This window comes from Zalophus californianus, chromosome 5, assembly GCF_009762305.2.
Source record: "Zalophus californianus isolate mZalCal1 chromosome 5, mZalCal1.pri.v2, whole genome shotgun sequence".
NCBI classification, from domain to species: domain Eukaryota; kingdom Metazoa; phylum Chordata; class Mammalia; order Carnivora; family Otariidae; genus Zalophus; species Zalophus californianus.
This window is the reverse complement of record NC_045599.1, coordinates 134,509,560-134,529,282: the sequence shown is the minus strand read 5'-3', so window position 1 is coordinate 134,529,282 and position 19,723 is coordinate 134,509,560.

Genomic DNA, 19,723 nt, shown 5'->3' with positions numbered 1-19,723 from the left:
CAACTGTAGTTTTTATGAATGTTGTGAGCTGCTAAATCAAGGAAAAGCCTGTGATGAATGAATGAAGAGGCACAATGAAGAAATAAAAGCCCAGAGAATTAAACAAATGAGTAAGAAAACAAACAGCTTTAAGGTCAAATGAATAAACAAATTAAAACTATTGAATAAATTGTAAGCTAGTCAATGTTAATGACCTCTTTAGGCAGAACATAAAATCATTTTATGGGATTCTAACATTCCATCTGCATATGCCTGATTCAAACTTTTAAAAAAATGTATATAAGCAAAAAATTGTCAGAGCACTCATGGCTGCAAAGAAAAATATTGATTCAATAGGATTAAGATTAGAGAAAGCCAAATGAGAAGTAAATTAAATTTGAAAATAATTAATTTCATGCTTTGCATCCCTCCAGTGCGAAAGAAAAAAAAAGAATAAAGAACAAGAATATAAGAAGTGAAAATTTGAATTTAGGTAATGAGCAACTATTTTAGAGCAGTTCTCAAATTTATAAGGTTTATATTATTGCTTAATGCCAAAATTAATTCACTTCTAGGAACTCTGAGTAGGAATTAAAGCACATAATTAAATAATTGTATCACTTTTTTTCTTCATTTAAGAGCAATATTAATGACAAACTTAGCTCTGAATTTGCATGCTTCTTTTCTAATCTATTTCTAATGATAAAGATATAATTTGAACACAACAAAAATGTATAAGCAACATTTCTACCACACTACTAAAAAACAAGAACACAAGCAAAATTTAATAAATTAATATGAATCAACAACTGAGAAAAATAATTTTATGATTTTTAAAATTCATGTGTGAATGGAATAGCAGATATAGTTAACATTTGCCCATCTCTACAAAGCAAATGTAAAACAAAAATATGACAGAACTTTTTGTTATAACAAAATAGCGATTATGGGGATACATGCTTACTAATACGGTGTGGGATTTCTGAGAACACAGCACATAATAAGTTGTGTTAGAATCCTTACTTCTCATTTCCTCAAACTGCAGATTTCTATTTGCACATTTTCAAAGAGAAAGTAGCAAAAATTCTGCTGTTTGTAATTTAAATATAAGGATTCTATCCATCCACCTATCCATATCACAACCTACCAAAACAAGCATTCTTATGATCCACCAACAAACATTTGAGGAATTCTCAGGCTATAAAAAAATATGATGTAAAATTTTTCATACATAGAGAAAGAGAATTCACTTGTTGTATCAAGGTAATCATTGCCAATTATTATTGTAATTAATATTTAAGCACTGATTTTTTTTACATGAATTGATTTGCATAGGTACAAGTATTTGTATTTTTATGAGATAACCTGCATAACTACTTTTATTTTTAATAGGAGGCCTAGGCATAGCACTTAGAGTCACAAAATCTCAGGGTTAAGAATGATATTAACAGTTACTTATTTAACCTTTCCCTGTCCCAGGATAAAGTTGAAATACTTTCCAATACTAATCATGCAATGATATATGTTAGATTCAAAGACTTATCACAGGCTTAGGCAACACATTATATTTTGCAAAAGTTTGGGTAACTATGTCCAGAAGAAAACTATTAAAATCCTGAACATAAAATCTATCTTTATCCATTGCAGAATTCATTATTTATTTCATCAATATAAAATAATACTCTCTGGTAATGCTTAATGTGATTTCTTCCTATTAACATTTGATTCTAAAAAGTTATATTTTAAAATTACTTATATATCCCTCTAAGGAATAAATCTAAGTTAATTTATCTTTAATAAAATTTTATTTAAAAACAATTTTGTGTGAATTCTATTCCAGAATATTAGGCAAATTAAGGGATAATACAAAGATTAATATGGAAATATTCCGTTACTTAAGTTTACAAATAAAAATGTTAAAACCACAAATAACATTAATTTTATTGCAAGATGGTTTGTAGAAATTTTACATTATAAACAAGTACTGTGGAGAATTAATCAGGAGAAAAAATCATTTTCTGATTATCTGATTATCTGATTAATCAGATAATCTCAGTGAATTTTTTATAATATACACACTTACATAATTTGAGACAAGCAGAAAAAAAATTCTTTGATCTTTCATCTTAAAGGCAAGAGAGAAGAAAGGAAAAGAGTATATATTAGAGAATACTTATTGCTTATTTACAAGAAATGAATCCCAATATGACAATAACAATAGTACAAAGAAAAAAATAGGTCAAATTCACTAATAAAGAACAGATTTTTCAGACTGGATTTTAATATTAAGTAATGTTGTGTACAAGAAACATAATTAAGAATTAAGGCATAGAAATGTTGAAAGTATGAAGGCCAATTACAAAAGACAACTGGGTGCCAATGAATCCCATTGGTAACATCTTTTCTGTCAAACTCAAATTTAAGATGAAAAACAACATAAGCCACAGAGAGTTAATATAGATGCTACACAGATAGTATAATAATGAATATATGCAAAACAATAGAAACTTAAATATTTATGAAGAATCAACTGATAGAATAAATTTTAAAATAAGGAAAAATAGGTAAAAGGAAAATTTAGTTGGAAGTTTAGTACATCTCAAATCCCAATACAATTCATGTTTTTTAATGCATGAGTGATTGAGTTTGAATTTTATAAGGAAGAATTTTACACAGAAGAAAATAATTTTTTCAGACTTAATGTGATTTTTTGAGAAATTGTATATGAAGAGACTACAAGTCAGGCCTCAGTAAATTCCAAAAGAATAGCACCATTTTGATTATATGCTGTCAGCATGTGAAATATTAAAAATCAATAAAAAGTAGATATAAAAATGAATATGACTTTAAACAAGGCCACATATTTTAAATAAGAATTAAGTTAAAATTTAATTAGAAAAGTATAAAACAATAAAGGCAAATGGCATTGGAAACAACATTTAAAAATTACTGACACAAACACATAAAAAAATAAAATAATAAAATCAATAAAATTTAAAAACAAAATAGATATTTCAAAAATTCCATTACTGTGTTATATTTAATGTACAAAATTACATTCAAACTTGCAGAGGCCACTTACAAACTGGTTTGCACAAATGAAGTCATAAAATTATCTTAACATTTTTGTCCTTTTAAAATGTTTCATCTGTCAATCTCTCCTTGTTAAAAAATGTGTTGTCAAACAGGTTATTATGACAATAGCTGAAATTGATTATGTTCAAAAAGCAAAATAGAATCAAAAGATGCTCAACTTTTTGAAACTTTTAGTAGTTAAATAATACATCAAATTCTATATATTTATAATATAAAATCCACTAAGATTATCTATCCATGTATTCATTAAAATTAAAGTATTATAGTCTTTTATTTCCTCATTATTTAAATTCTTATGAAGAGTTAACAGAGATCTTTGAAATATAAAATTTTCACTATGCAAATATTGCAGTAATTACTATTCAATTTAAATTGACTTTTGATGGGGGCAGCCAAGATGGCAGAAAGGTAGGAGCACCCTATACTTGCCTCGTCCTTCCAATACAGCTAGATAAATACCAAAATCATTCTGAACATCCAAGAAATTGATCTGAGGACTGAGAGAACAAACTGTACAACTAGAAGGAGAGAGGAGTCCACATCATGGAAGGTAGGAGGTGCAGAGATGTGATTTGGGGGAGAAAAGGATCATGGGTGCTGCAGAGGGGAGGGAGCCCTGATCATGGAAAAAGGTGAGAGAAAGAGAGAAGGAGAGGGAGAGAGAGCACGCGCACAGCACACAGGGTCACACAAGGAAAACACTTCCTCAAAGCCATTGACTGGGCAAAGGAGAGGGGCTATTTATTGTGAGATTTTACAACTAGTAGAGCTGAAAGACTGGAGTTTTAGAGGTCCACACCATAGCTGGTGTTGAGCCTGACAGGGGCTGCACTGCTCCTATAAAGGAGGAGGGCAGAGACCTGGGAGTGGAAAGCACAATCTGTGGATCCCCTGATATGCACTGGGAGAATAGTTCTCCCTTCTTGGAGTGCATCTGGGAGAGGTGGCATTGCCTCTCAGGGGTCAAAAGAGCTGATGAGTACCATTGTGATCCCCCACTCCTTACATTAGAGGCAGAGACACTTACTGAGGGCAACTAACCTGGACACCAGCTTTTTGCTGTGCTTTACTCTTAACTCCAAGCTCCTGCACATTGGTGTAACTGCCCTTGTGGGACAAAGTGCACCGGCCCCAGAGTGGGGAGACCCTCCTCCAGAGTACCAGTATAGGTCCACACCATACTGAGTCCCTAAAGTTTGGAATTTTGAAACTCAGCCAGACTGCCTGGAATAAAACACAGGTGCACTGCACTGCCAGGTGGGCAGAAGGCCTGGAAACAGGGTGAAAGCAGAGATCTGAGGGATGTCAGGAACACATGAGGAGAGATTGTTTCCTCTTCGGTGAGGGCTTCCCAGAAAGCAGTGCAACCTGTCCTCTCTGGGGATGAGGGAGAGGACTACCATCATTCTCCCTCCAACCCATCAGATAGACTGGCTTCAGTGAGCAGCACAGAGCCCACAGTGGAGGCCTGAGCCACGTACACCAAATCTCACCCTCTTACACTCTGCAGGTGCTTCTTTACTAGGGCAAAGTTACCTTAGAACCAGAGCAACAGGTTCCTCTCCTAAAAGACCTGCACAAACCCCTGCATGCCCAAGTCTACTGACCATAGAATGCTACAAAGCTTCAGCTCCAGTGGAAATAGCATCAGGCTTCTTTTAACAAGCAGACCAGAGCATACCTGAGTAAAAATCACCACACTCCAGACAGGGGCCAAACACTCCCCACTATAGGCAAGGAGAAACTCTGCACTGGACTGACCTGAGGGAAAGAGCAGCCAAAACACAGCAGCAGAGTGCACACAGCATACAACAGAGACAATTTGTGAAGTGCCAGGCCCTGCACAGTATGTGACCTCTTCTTAATAAAGCCATTACTCTTAGGAGCAGGAAACATAACAGGCTTTCCAAACATACAGAAGAAGACAGAGACATAGACAAAATACCACAATGGAGTAATTCATCCCAAAAGAAGAACAAGTAAGGGGATCATGGCCAGGGATCTAACTGAAACAGACATAAGTAATATGCTTAATCCAGAATTTAAAACAACAATCATAAGGGCAGCTCTTTCTGCCCACAGGTCCTGTCCCCATGCTTTAATAAAATCACCTTTTTTGTGCTGGAAAACAACAATAACAACAACAACAATCATAAGGATACTAGCTAGGCTTGAGAAAAGCATAGAAGACACCAGGGAGTCACTTACAATAGCGATAAAAGTTCTAAAAACTAGTCAGGCCAAAATTAAAAAAATAAAATGCTATAACTGAGATGCAAAACTGACTTGATGTAATGACTACAAATATGGAAGAAGCAGAGGAACCAATATGTGATATGGAAGATAAGATTATGGAAAATAATGAAGCTGAAAAGAAGAGGGAAAGAAAAATATTGGTTCACTAATGTAGACTTAGGGAACTCAGCAACCCTATAAAGCATAATAACAATCATATCATAGAAGTCCCAGAAGAAGATAGGGAAAGTGTGCAGAAGGTTTACAGGAGGAAATTGTAGCCAAAAACTTCCCTAATCTGGGGAAGGAAACAGACATCCAAATCGAGGAGCACAGGGAACTCCCATCAAAATCAACAAAAGAAAGCCAACACCAAGACATATCAGAGTAAAATTTGCAAAATGTAGAGATAAGGAAAAAAATCCTAAAAGCAGCAAGAAATCCCCAACTTACAAGGGAAGAAAAATAAGGTTAGCAGCAGATCTTTACATAGAAACTTTGTAAGCCACAAGAAAGTGGCATGATATATATTCAACATGCTGAATGGGAAAAATGTGCAGCCAGAATAATCTATGTAGCAAGGATATTATTCAGAATAGAAAGAGAGCTAAGGAGTATCCCATTTTGATAATATTCTTTCATAAATGTTTGTATTTCTGTGCTGTTAGCTGTGATTTCTCCTCTTTCATTTGTGATTTTAATTATGTGGGTCCTTTCTCTTTTTGATAAGTCCAGGTAGGGTTTTATCAATTTTATTAATTCTTTCAAAGAATCAGCTTCTAATTTCATTTATCTATTCTACTGTTTTGTTTGTTTGTTTGTTTCTATATCATTTGTTTCTGCTTTGATCATTATTATTTCCCTTCTTCTGCTGGGTTTAGGCTTTATTTGCTCTTCATTTTCTTACTCCTTTAGGTATAAAGTTAGGTTGTGTATTTGAGATTTTTCTCGCTCTTTGAGGGATACAATTATATGTCAACGAATTGGGCAATCTGGAAGAAATGGATAAATTCTTAGAACATAAAACTACCATAACTAAAACTAAAATATGAAGAAATAGAAAATTTGAACAGACCCATAAACAGGAAAGAAATTGGATCAGGGATCAGTAATCAAAAATCTCCCAAGAAATAAAAGTCCAGGTCCAGATGGCTTCCCAGGGCAATTCTACCAGACATTTAAAGAAGAGTTAATGCCTATTCTTCTCAAACTCTTCCAAACAATAGAAATGGAAGGAAAACTTCCAAACTCCTTCTAGGACACTAGCATTATCTTGATTCCAAAACTAGACAAAGACCCCACTAAAAAGGAGAATTATAGGCCAATATCCCTGATGAACATGCTTGTACAAATTCTCAATAAAATACTAGCAAACTGAATCCAACAGTACATTTAGAGAATTATTCATCATGATCAAGTGAGATTTATTTCTGGGCTACAAGGGTGGTTCAATATTCACAAATCAATCGATGCAATACACGACATTAATAAAAGAAAGGATAAGAACCATATGATCCTCTCAATAGATGCAGATAAAGCACTTGACAAACTACAGCATCCTTTCTCTCTCTCTCTCTCTTTTTTAATCCATTCTTAATAAATGCACCCAACAGAGTGGGGTTAGAGGGAACATACCTCAAGATTGTAAAGACCATATATGAAAGACCCAAAGGTAATATCCTCAATAGGGAAAAACTGAGAGCTTTTCCTCTAAGGTCAGAAACAGGACAAGGATGTCCACTCTCACCATTGTTTTTTTTTGTTGTTGTTGTTTTAACATAGAACCGGAAGTCCTAGCCTTAGCAATCAGAGAACAAAAATAAATAAAAGACATCCAAATTGGCAAGAAGAAGGCAATCTTTCACTCTTCACAGATGACATAACACTCTATGTAGAAAACCAAACAGACTCCACCAAAAAATTTCTAGAACTTCTACATGAATTCAGTAAAGTCACAGGATACAAAATCAATGTACAGAAATCTGTTGCATCTCTATACAGCAGTAATAAAGCAGCAGAAAGAGAAATCAAGGAATTGATTACATTTACAATTACACAAAAACCCATAGGATAACTTGGAATAAACTTAACCAAAGAGGTAAAAGATCTCTACTCTGAAAACTATAGAACACCTATGAAAGAAATTGAAGATGACACAAAGAAACAGAAGAACATTCCATGCTCATGGATGGGAAGAACAAACATTGTTGAAATGTCTATACTACCCAAAACAGTCACTATAAAAATACCAACATTTTCCACAGAGCTATAACAAACAATCCTAAAATTTGTACAGAACCACAAAAGACCCCAAATAGCCAAAGCAATCTTGAAAAAGGAAAAACAAACATGGAGGCATCACAATTCCAGACTTCAGGCTATATTGCAAAGCTGCAGTCATCAAGACAATATGGTACTGGCACAAAAACAGACACATAGATCAATGGAACAGAGTAGAAAACCCAGAAACAGACCCACAACTATATGGTCAACTAATCTTTGACAAAGCAGGAAAGAATATCCTGAATTCAGTCTCTTCAACAAATGGTGTTAGGAAAACTAAATAGCAACAAGCAGAAGAATTAAACTGATCCACCCTCTTACACCGTACAGAAAAATAAATTTAAAATGGATGAAAGACCTAAAATCAAGATAGGAAACCATCAAAATCCTAAAGGAGAGCACAGGCAGCAACCTCTTTGGCCTCAGCCATAGCAACTTCTTACTAGATACATCGCCAGTGGCAAGGAAATCAAAAGCAAAAATGAAGCACTGGGATTTCATCAAGATAAAAATCTTCCGAATAGTGAAGGAAACAATTAACAAAACTAAAAAGCAGCCTATGGAATGGGAGAAAATATTTGCAAATGATATCTCATAAAGGGTTATTATCCAAAATATATAAAGAACTTGTCAAAATCAACACCCCAAACACAAGTAATCCAGTTAAGAAATGGGCAGGAGACATGAGTAGACATTATTTTTTCCAAAGAAGACATACATGAAAAGATGCTCAACATCACTCATCATCAGGGAAGTATAAATCACAACCACAATGAAATATCGCCTCACACCTATCAGAATGGCTAAAATCAAAAACACAGGAAACAACAGATGTTGGCAAGATGCAGAGAAAGGGGAATCCTCTTACTCTGTTGGTGGGAATGCAAACTAGTGCAGTCACTCTGGAGAACAGTATGGAAGTTCCTCAAAAGTTAAAAATAGAGGGGCGCCTGGGTGGCTCAGTTGGTTAAGCGACTGCCTTCGGCTCAGGTCATGATCCCGGAGTCCCGGGATCGAGTCCCGCATCGGGCTCCCTGCTCGGCAAGGAGCCTGCTTCTCCCTCTGGCCCTCCCCCCTCTCATGTGCTCTCTCTCTCTTTCTCTCATTCTCGCTCTCTCAAATAAATAAATAAATCTTAAAAAAAAAAGTTAAAAATAGAACTACCCTATGACCCAGCAATTGTACAACTAGGTATTTACCCAAAGGATACAAAAATACTGATTCAAAGGGACACGTGCTCCCTGATGTTTATAGCAGCATTTTCAACAATAGCCATATTATGGAAACAGCCCAAATGTCTACGGACTGATGAATGAATAAAGAAGAAGTGGTATATATATACAATGGAATATTACTCAGCCACCAAAAAGAATCAAATCTTGCCATTTGCAACAATGTGGATGGAGCTAGAGTGTATTATGCTAAGCAAAATGAATCAGAGAAAGATAAATACCATATGATTTCACTCATATGTAGAATTTAAGAAAGAAAACTGATGAACATAGGGAACAAGAGAGAAAAAGAGAGAGAAAGAGAGAGAGGCAAACAATAAAATAGACTCAACTATAGAGAACAAACTAAGGTTTGCTGGAGGGCAGGTGGGCAGGGGAATAGGCTAAATGGGTAATGAGTATTAAGGAGGGCACTGAGTGATAAGCACTGGATGTGACATGTAAGTGATGAATCATTAAGTTCTACTCCTGAAACTAATATTACACTAATGTTAACTAACTAGAATTTAAATAAAAACTTAAAAATAAAAAATAAAAATCAATGAAGACTAATTTAAATAGCTACAAAAATAAAATAAATTGACTTTTATTCATTGATAAAAGTAACATTTCTGACAAAAATCTAATTGTTAATTTCCATTTCCAACATTTTCTAAATGAACAAATAACCTTATGAATCTTCTATTTTGGTAAAATGTACATACATTAAAGTGCATACATGTTAAATGTGTAAGTCAATAAGTTTAGGTAAATGTAATCAAAACCCAAATAAAATTTAGATCTCTGTCAAAAAGACATTACCCTAAATGCACCTTCAGTCAACTTCCACTATTCTAAGCAATCTCAGGTCTGATTTTTTTTTCCACTATGGTATAATTTTATCTCTTCTTCATCTCCAAAGAAATGCAATCATATAGTGGATACTCTTTTGTGTTTGACTCTTTTCACTTAACAATTGTGTGCACCATAATGCACTGTATTTTATTGCTGGATGGTATTTCATTATATGTTTTAAATCATAATTTGTTTATGTAATCAACTATTAGTAGACATTTAGCGTACTTCATAATTTATTTTTCTGTTTTCCTTATGCTGGGCATTTGACATTTTTCCCATTTTGGCTATAGGAGTATCTGTGCAACAATTATTCTTGTACAAATTATTCTGTTGATTTGTTTTTCATTCTGGGTTACTTAGGGATGGGAATACTGGCTAATAGAATAGTTTGTCTTTAACTTTATTTAAAAAAAAATACTACCAGATTATTGCACAGTGGTCCAACTATTTTATGCTCTTTCCAGAAAGATAGGAAATTTCAGTTTTTCTCCAGCACATCCAATTTGTCTTGCCAGGGTCTCTTCTTTTAGCATCCTAGTATGTGGTGATATCCATGTGATTAATTTCCTTTATAATCAATGATGTTGCATATATTTCAATTTTATTATTGACCATTCTTTTATCTTCTTTTGTGAAATATCCATTTTTTTTTGCCTATTTAGGATCTACTTTTTAACTTTAATTATTGATTTCTGAGAATTCATTAGAAATTTTATACAGTAGCCAGATATGTATGTTTTGAGTATTTTCCCTGACTCTGTGGCTGGTACTTCATTTTATTAGTGATGTCTTTTGATGATCAAATGTTTTTATGTTAATGAAGCCAGTTTAGCAAATTTTCTTTATAGAGATTTAGGTATTCTCATTAAAAATCCTTCTTACCATGAAAATATTCCTTGATGTATTCTTCTAGTAGTCTCATAGTGTCAGTGTTTGATTTAGGGATATGATCCATCTTTAATTTTAGAGTTTGTTATATGGTAGTGTTCAAGATTTATTAATTTTCTCTATTTTCCAAACACCAATGAACTGTCTTTATGATTATCTCTGGTTTTTCTTTAGTGTTTCATTGATTTATCTCATTTTCCTTACACAAATACCACACTCTACTGGTTACTGTAGGTATATAGTAATTCTTAGACTCAAGTTTATTCATCATTTCAAGATTGCTTAGCTATTCTAGGTCCTGTAATTTGTCATATAAATATTACAATCAACTTGTCCATTTAAACAAAAAAGAATTTTGGATTTTTATTGTGGATTCATTAGATCTATAGATCAGTTTGTTGAGAACTGACATCTAAACAATATTGAATTTTCCAATTCGTTAGTCCATTCCCTTTCTTCATTTATTTAGGTGTTCTTAAATATCTTCTTCCAATAATTTAAAGTAGCCTGGTGATGTTTTTGCATGTCTTTTGTTTAACATATTGTTAAGTATTTTATATTTTTGGATGCTATTCTAAATTATTTTTAAAGTATTTTCTCTCTAGAAATAATTTATAAGTTTTGCTTCTAGTATCTAAAATGTAATTTATTTTTGTATATCAACTTTTATCTTGTGACTCTGTTAAATTCACTTATTGATTCTAGTAAGATTTTACAGATTCCATTGGCTTATAGTTTTTAATTACAGTCGAGATACAATGCTATACTAGTTTGAAGTATACAACATAGTGATTTGACAATTCTGTACATTACATAGTGCTTACCTCAATAAGTATAGTCACCATCTGCCACCATACAATGTTCTCACAGTATTATTGTATTCCCTATGCTGTACTTTTCATGTCTGTGACTTATTTAATAACTGGAATTTTGTATGTTTTAATCCTCTTCACCTATTTTGCCCATTGCCACCACACCGGCAACCACTAGTCTGCACTCTGTATTTATGAGAATATTTCTGTTCTGTGTGTTTGTTAACATGGATGGACCTAGAGGGTATTATGCTAAGTGAAATAAGTCAGAGAAACACAAATACCATTTCACTTATATTTGGAATCTAAAAAGCATAGAACTTTCTTTTAAAATAATCATGTCATCTGTCAAAGGGCAATTATACAGATTCCTAATTGTTGTGATGTCTTCTCGCCTTATGGAATTGGCTAGGAGCTCTAGTATAACACTATTTAGAACCAGTTATAGTTTGTCCCTTGCCAATAAGCATGTTTGCCTTTCTCAGTCTGATTTATTTAACATAGCATAATACCCTCTAAGTCCATTCATGTTGTTGGAAATGGCACTATCTCTTCCTTTTTTAAGGCTGCATAATATCCCATCATGTATATAACCCTATTTTCTTTATCTATTTATTTATCAATGAATTCTTGGGTTTCTTCCATATCTTGGCTATTATAAACCATGCTGCAATAAACATAGGGCTGTATATATCTTTTTGAATTAGTGTTTTCATTTTCTTTGGGTAAATGCCCAGGAATGGAATTACTGAATCATGTTATTTCTATTTTCAATTTTTTTATGAACCACCGTTTTCCACAGGGGCTGTACCAATTTGAATTCCTCCCAATAGAATACGAGTGTTCTTTTTCCCACATCCTTGTCAAAGGTTGTTGTTTTTTGTCTTTTTGATTTTAGCCATTCTCACAGATGTATCTTTAATTTTTATTATTTTTATTTTTTTTTAATTTTATTTATTTAATTGACAGAGAGAGAGAGAGAGACAGCGAGAGAGGGAACACAAGCAGGGGGAGTGGGAGAGGGAGAAGCAGGCTTCCCGCCGAGCAGGGAGCCCGATGCGGGGCTCGATCCCAGGACCCTGGGATCGTGACCTGAGCCGAAGGCAGTCGCTTAACCAACTGAGCCACCCAGGCGCCCCTCTCACAGATGTATCTTGCAGAGGATATCTCATTGTGGTTTTGATTTCTCTGATTAATGATATTAAGCATCTTTCCACATGTCTATTGGTACCTGTATGCCCTCACTGGAAAAATGTCTATTCAGGTCCTCTGCCCACTTTTTAATTGGATTGCTGTTTTTGTTTGTTCTTGAGGTGTATACATTTTTATGTATTTTGGATATTAACTTCTTAGCAGATCATTTGCAAATATCATCTTCCGTTCAGTAGGTTGTCTTTTTGTTTTGTTGACGGTTTCCTTTAGTGTGCAAATTTTGGTGTAGTCCCAATAGTTTACTTTTGCTTTTGTTTCCCTTGTCTCAGGAGGCATATCTAGAAAAATGTTTTTATGATTATGTCAGAGAAATTACTGTCTGTGTTGTCTTTTATAGTTTACCTGGTTCCATGTCTTACATTTAGGTCTTTAACCCATTTTGAATTTATTTTTGTGTATGGTATAAGAATGTGATCAGTTTCAGGTGGTTCATCAGTTACGTATCTGCCTTCTGCTCAGGTCATGATTTCAGAGTCCTGGGATCACCTCCCACATCAGACTCCTTGCTCTGCAGGGAGCTTGCTTCTCCCTCTGCCTGAAGTGCCCCCTGCTTGTGCTCTCTCTCTGACAAATAAATAAAATCTTAAAAAAAAAGACTTAAAAAATGTGATCAGTTTCATTCTTTTGCCTATAGATGTCTAGTTTTCCTAGCACCATTTATTGAAGAGACTTTCTCCCCATTATATATCCTTGCCTCCTTTGTCACAGATTAAATGGCCATATAAGCATGTGTTTATTTCTGAGCTCTCTGTCCTGTTCCCTTGATCTATGTGTCTATTTTTGTGGCAGTCCCAAATTGTTTTGATTATCACAGCCTTGTAGTATATCTTGAAATATGGAATTATGATACCTCCAGCTCTGTTCTTCTGTCTCAAGTTTGCTTTGGGTATTCAGGGTCTTCTGTGGTTCCAGGCAAATTTTAGTATTTTATTCTAGTTTTGTGAAAAATGTTAGTATTTTGATATAATTCCATTGAGTCTGTAGATTGCTTCCAGTAGTATGGATATTTTCATAACATTACTTCTTCCAATCTATGAGCATGGAATATATTTCCATTTATTTGTGTCATATTAAATTTCTTTCATCCATGTTTTATAGTTTTCAGAGTACAAGTCTTTCACTTCTTTGGTTAAGTTTGTTCCTAGGTATTTCATTCTTTTTGATGTTTGTTTGTCTTGTCTTATTTTGTATATAGGCTCCATGCCCAGTGTGGGGCTTGAACTCACAACCCTGAATTTGAGAGTTGCATGCTATACTGACTGAGCTAGCCAGGTGCCCCCTTTTTTGGTGTTATTGTAAATGGAATTGTTTTGTTAATTTCTCTTTCTGCTACTTTGTTATTAGTATATAGAAACACTACTGATTTCTTTTAGTGTTTCTATTTCTTTCTATTAGTTTTGTATCCCACAACTTTACTAAAATCATTTATTATGTCTAAGAACTTTTTGGTTGAGTCTTCAGGATTTTCTATGTATAGTATCATGTCATCTGCAAAGAGTGACAGTTTAACTTTTTTTTTCTTTTTTTAACCAATATGGATGTCCCATTTCTTTTTCTTGTCTTATTGCTATAGCTGGAAGTTTCAGTATTATGTTGAATAAAAAATGTTGCCCCTTGATAAAATATCAAATTCGTGTCATAAATTTTATTAAAATATGGGTATCTTTCACTTTTGAAAAGGCCATTAAGCCACTTCACTTTTACAAGAGATTTTTATACCTGTTTTCACTAAACAGAGGAAATCTGAAGAGGATTTTTGCATTTACAAAAAAAGTGTAAAGCAAAATAATATTCTGTATCTGTTTTGCAGCTAGCTGTTACAGAAGTAGTGTGTACTCCCAACAGCAATGGATGGCACTGCCAAGCTCTTTCCCAGGGAACTACACTCAGTATCTCAGCATCAAGCTGCCAGAGCTTTGAAATGTATCTGTGATTACCTGTGCTGTGTTTATCTTGAATTATTTTGTGTGTCTGTTAGCAAGATTCATCCTAAGATATCAGAAGAGCTGAGAGGTTATTTTTTGGGGTCTGGGAATGCTAAAAAAAATTTCCACATAAATTAATGATAACTACTTCTTCACTTTATTCCATTTCAGCTTATGAAAAGTTTCATAGAAATGCTCTACTTTCAGATGAGGAGGGCACACCTGTATTTCTTTGTTAGAGAATAAAGGAAGAGAGAAAATGATCTCCTTCTCTTTCTTTCTCTAGCATATATTACTTGATAGTTATAACAAATTATCAAATGCCAAAAAAGTCCTATTAAAATATGAATTATGAAATATTTCTTTTCTTTTGAAAGAGAAGGCGAGCGTGAGTCGGGGGGCAGAGGGAGAGGGAGAGAGAGAATCTTAAGTAGGCTCCATTCTTAATGTAGCACCCAATGTGGGGCTCAATCTCACAACCCTGAAATCTTGACCTGAGCTGAAATCAAGAATCGGATGCTTAACTGACTGAAGCACCAAGGCACCCTGATTATGAAATATTTAATTTGAATATACATATCTGTAAACCTAATTGAAATATTCTTCTATTGACACAAGATTTTGGTTTGTGTAGACTGAGCCAAATATCAATTCAAAATAGAAAAAGATGACTTTGAATGTTATATATTATTTATGAGACCTTTAGTGATATATTTGTTGTGCAAGTAATCTATGCCAAGGGACGTTCTAAATTATAATGCCAATCAGAATTCATAATGTTTTATAATTCTTTATGCTAGTAAAAACTTTGTTGCTATATAGATAACTCTTCCCACCAATTAAATATGTTTAGTACTTTAAATTGTTATAATGAAACCATGTCATCATAATAGAGTAGCAAATAAGAATAACAGTTCTTAGCTAGAATCTTGAAATATTTAAATAAATTTAAAAGTAATCTGTTTTTCTAAAGAAAGAATATTTTAAGTAAGAACACAAAATATGACTAATCCGGACATGCTCAACTCTAATTAAGAACATTTGTCACTGGTAACCTGATTCTTTTTCTTATAATTGCCATTGCATAAAAATGTCTGATCCACATAAATGTTTGATTAGTAAAACATTTTATTACTTACCATAATGCATATCATAATTGGCTCTGTATGCAGAAGATAGTGTTTTTAGTGAGTACTAAAGTTATATAGAGAAATGTTAATTAAAACGGAAGTAGTAAACTGTTTGTTCCGAGTCCAATTACTTAATTATAGAATTAAAACAATATAAAGCTAAATAATTTGCCATTTCCACTCTCACTGGTATTATAAATTGATATCCGAATGATTTCCAAAATGATTAGCATGGCTCTAACTGTCATGAACTGCAGGTTGCCTGGTTATTGAATTCTCAAAACAGCTCGTAACTATTTTTTTTAAATTCCCCATAGTGGCAGTCAGTGCACCAGTGCAACATAGCAATATAGGAAAGCACATATTTTGGAAACATTAAAATGGAAAAGGTTATTGTCTTTCTTTCATTCAAAATTGCTATTGTAATGGCACAAATCTTTGAGATATATTCATTTTGATTTGCTTCAGAATTGACCTTATCGACTCATAAAGATTATACCATATAGCATATTTCTGAATAATGCTTTGCAAAGTAGTCCAAGATTAATTTGGCTAAGGGAAATTTTAGTTCAGATTTACTGTTTTTTTTTTTTAAGATTTTATTTATTTATTTGACAGAGAGAGATAGTGAGAGCAGGAACACAAGCAGAGGGAGTGGGAGAGGGAGAAGAAGGCTTCCCGCTGAGCAGAGAGCCTGATGTGGGGCTCGATCCCAGGACCATGGGATCATGACCTAAACTGAGGGCAGACGCTTAAGCTCAACGACTGAGCCAGCCAGACTGCCCAGATTTACTGCTCTTAATCACTGTGTAGAACAGTGCTTCTAAGGAATTATGTTTAAAATAAATGTATCTTTTCCTGACCAAAGCAATGTGATTCTTCTGATGAATTATTGTTTTACTGTAAAAACTGATACATATTTCAATAGTAAAATTATTATATGGTTGACTATATCAAGAAACTAGACCATTCAATTACATATGTAATTCAAAACTTTTAGCTTATCTCATGTAATGGAACAACAACAAAAACCCTTAAACAATTAATCTGAAAATGCTTGCCTTATATCTCTGTTTCCTCATAATATACTACTAGACTACCTGTAAATGGAGGCTATTTTACATAACTTTTCATTGAATAAATAAAATGGACTATCAATGACTTTAAAATATGGGTAGGAGAAATAATTGTTAGTCTTTGGGTGATGTCATAATATCAAATTCTAGAAATAATATAGTGTTGTCAAATACTATTGTATATTATAAATATTACAAATATAGTGTCATAATATACACTAATATAATATGGTTTGGTAATCATACTACTGGTGTTGCCTATTATTTTATACCCTGAGGTTAGAATAGCTCTCAGCAATATAAGGATACTGCTGTACACATTCCAAAACAATATTTAAGGAGAATGAGTTGGTATAGTATCCAGCCTTCAAGATGACCTCCAATGATACCCATCTCCTGGTATTTATAACCCTATGGTTTTCTCCCACATTGTACCAGGACTGGTCTGTGTGACTAATAGAAAATGGCAAAAAGTTATGGTATTGCACTTTTGAGATTAAGTTATAAAAGATGGTGGATTCTGTCTTGGGTTTTCTCTGGTACATATGCTGTCTCCTTCATTTAGATCAGTCACTCTGTGGACACACTAGTTGGAGCAGTCCTGTGGAGAGACCAATGTGGCAGGGAATGAAAGCCTCCTGCCAATCATGTGAGTGAGCTCAGAAGTGAATTCTCCAGCCACAGTTGAGCCTTGAGATGAGTGTAGCCCTAATCAGCAGTTTTGTGAGAGACCCTGGACCAGACCACCCAGCTCAGCCACTCTTAAATTCCTGATTCTTGGGTAATGTCTGGGATAAATGTTTATTGTTTTAAGCTAACAAACTGTGAAGTAATGTGTTACATAGCAATACAAACCAGGCTGTAGGAAAAACCATCACAGTTCAAATAATTCAGCACAAACTTAATTTTATGTATATGATTAATTAAACATTTATTCCTTTCCTATTATACACTGTATTAGGAAATTCAGGCACTGTTTTAATTATAGTGTTGATTCTGACCCCATGGGGTTTTATATTTGAGGGTATTCCTAGCATATTTTATTGTTAGGGACATATTTGATAATGTTGTAAAAATGTTAATATAGATAACATTAATAACCCTTAAGTAATATTAGATTTAAAGTGCTCCACCATTCTATCTGGTAAACAACACTGTTCACTGATACCGTATCCTCTAAAGATAAAACATCTGCCATGGCTAAAATATTTGGTCTTTCTCTTGTCATTTTTTCATGACTACTTAGAAGGTTATTGAGGTTTAAGCATAAAGGCTTATATGAATGAGTATTAGACTAGTCTTATTACCCCTTAAGTAGTATACTCTGAGAGTTTTTACAGTCACTTCTGGTTAAAATTATTCACTTACACACTCATTTAACATGCTTTCGAATTATGTGGAAACAAAGCTAATCTACTTGACCTACAAGTGCTGACTGTAGGACATGGGGGGGGGGGGAACATGCTAATATGAGAAAAAGAAAATAAATATTCTATAATTACTTTTGCTTCTTACTTATTAACATTAGTTTCATGCTTTTAACATGATCTTATTTTTGGTCCTTCTATGAAGTGCTATAATTATTGTAGAAAATACTAAGTTAAAGAAAAAGAAAATATTAAGTTATACCAAGTGCTATTATTTCTGTAGAAAATATTAAAACATCAATGTTCTAAAGAAAAACCAAAGATTATCATTGTTTAGTTTTAATGTAATTAAGTTATTTTATTATTTTTTACTTGAAATTTATTAACCAATTTAATTTGTCACAAAATGATAGATTGTGGAGAAAAGTATTCTTTACAAATGAAGTATCTAAAATATTGAAAAGAAACTGGTAACATATAAGTAATTGGTTTGGTGATTACAAACATATGGTTTTCTGTCCATTAAGGTGTCAATCCTAACAGCCTCTATGAGAAGCCAACTTATAAACCAAGTTTAACTTACTGCATGTACATAAAAGAATATAACATTTTTTCTTGAAGAATTAAGAATTATTTAATCTGGTCTTCTATCAGAGTCTGAATAACTGATATTTTACTCCATTTAATATAGGCTGAATGTTCATGCACAAAACTGATAAACTATAGTGATTTTTAAAAATTTGCATTTACATTTTATTTTGCTTAAGTATTTGAGCTCTCTAAATTAATGTTTTGCTTTATCTGTGAAAATCCAGTTATGTATATTAAATTTCACTCTAGGGGCACCTGGGTGGCTCAGTTGGTTAAGCGTCATAAGTTATATGCCAAATTGAAGTCATTTATTTAGTCACTCATTCATTATTTTATAAAATTCTGTTTTTTTAAAGAATATGATGCTGTATATACATCTATGAATAAACTGTTATATCCATACTAACATTTAATCCAAGACCGTTCATTTTAATGCAATGGGCTTTGCTGGTAATTGCTGGTAATACAAAGGTACCATTAACCAGTACATTAGGACATTCTGATTGACTTCTCTAGATATCAGGCTGAAGAGGCCATTACATTCTTAATGACCCTAACCAATGGAGGTAGTAGTTTTCCTCTCAAAGGAGAGTCCTGGAGTAGAGTTGTTTTCTTTGATTTATATGCTAACTGGATGTAGTTAATTATAAAGTTTCAATGATGAGCCCAGAGAAACACTGTAGATACTGCTGTTGCTTGGCAATGATTCCCAGAGAAAGACCCAATACAATTTCAATTGTCAATCTCTATGACGTGGATCATTTTCTGCTACAACTTTCTATATTTTAAAAAGAAAAAATTATTTTTATGTTGATAAGATATAAAAATTGAACTGTCCAAAATGTTCTCTATGTCTGAAGGTAGAGAAATGGTAAAAATTTAGAGGCAGATTAGTTATTGCATAGATTAGCCATAGTTTCAGTTCCTCTGTTGTTGGGCTAGTCCTTGACTTTGGACTCCAGAGGAAGTTTGTCCAAATTTGTGTGTTCCACAAATTTGATTTGATTGTCCTCTATATACCAAAACATATTATTTGTTACTCATTTATTTGGTGTGAATA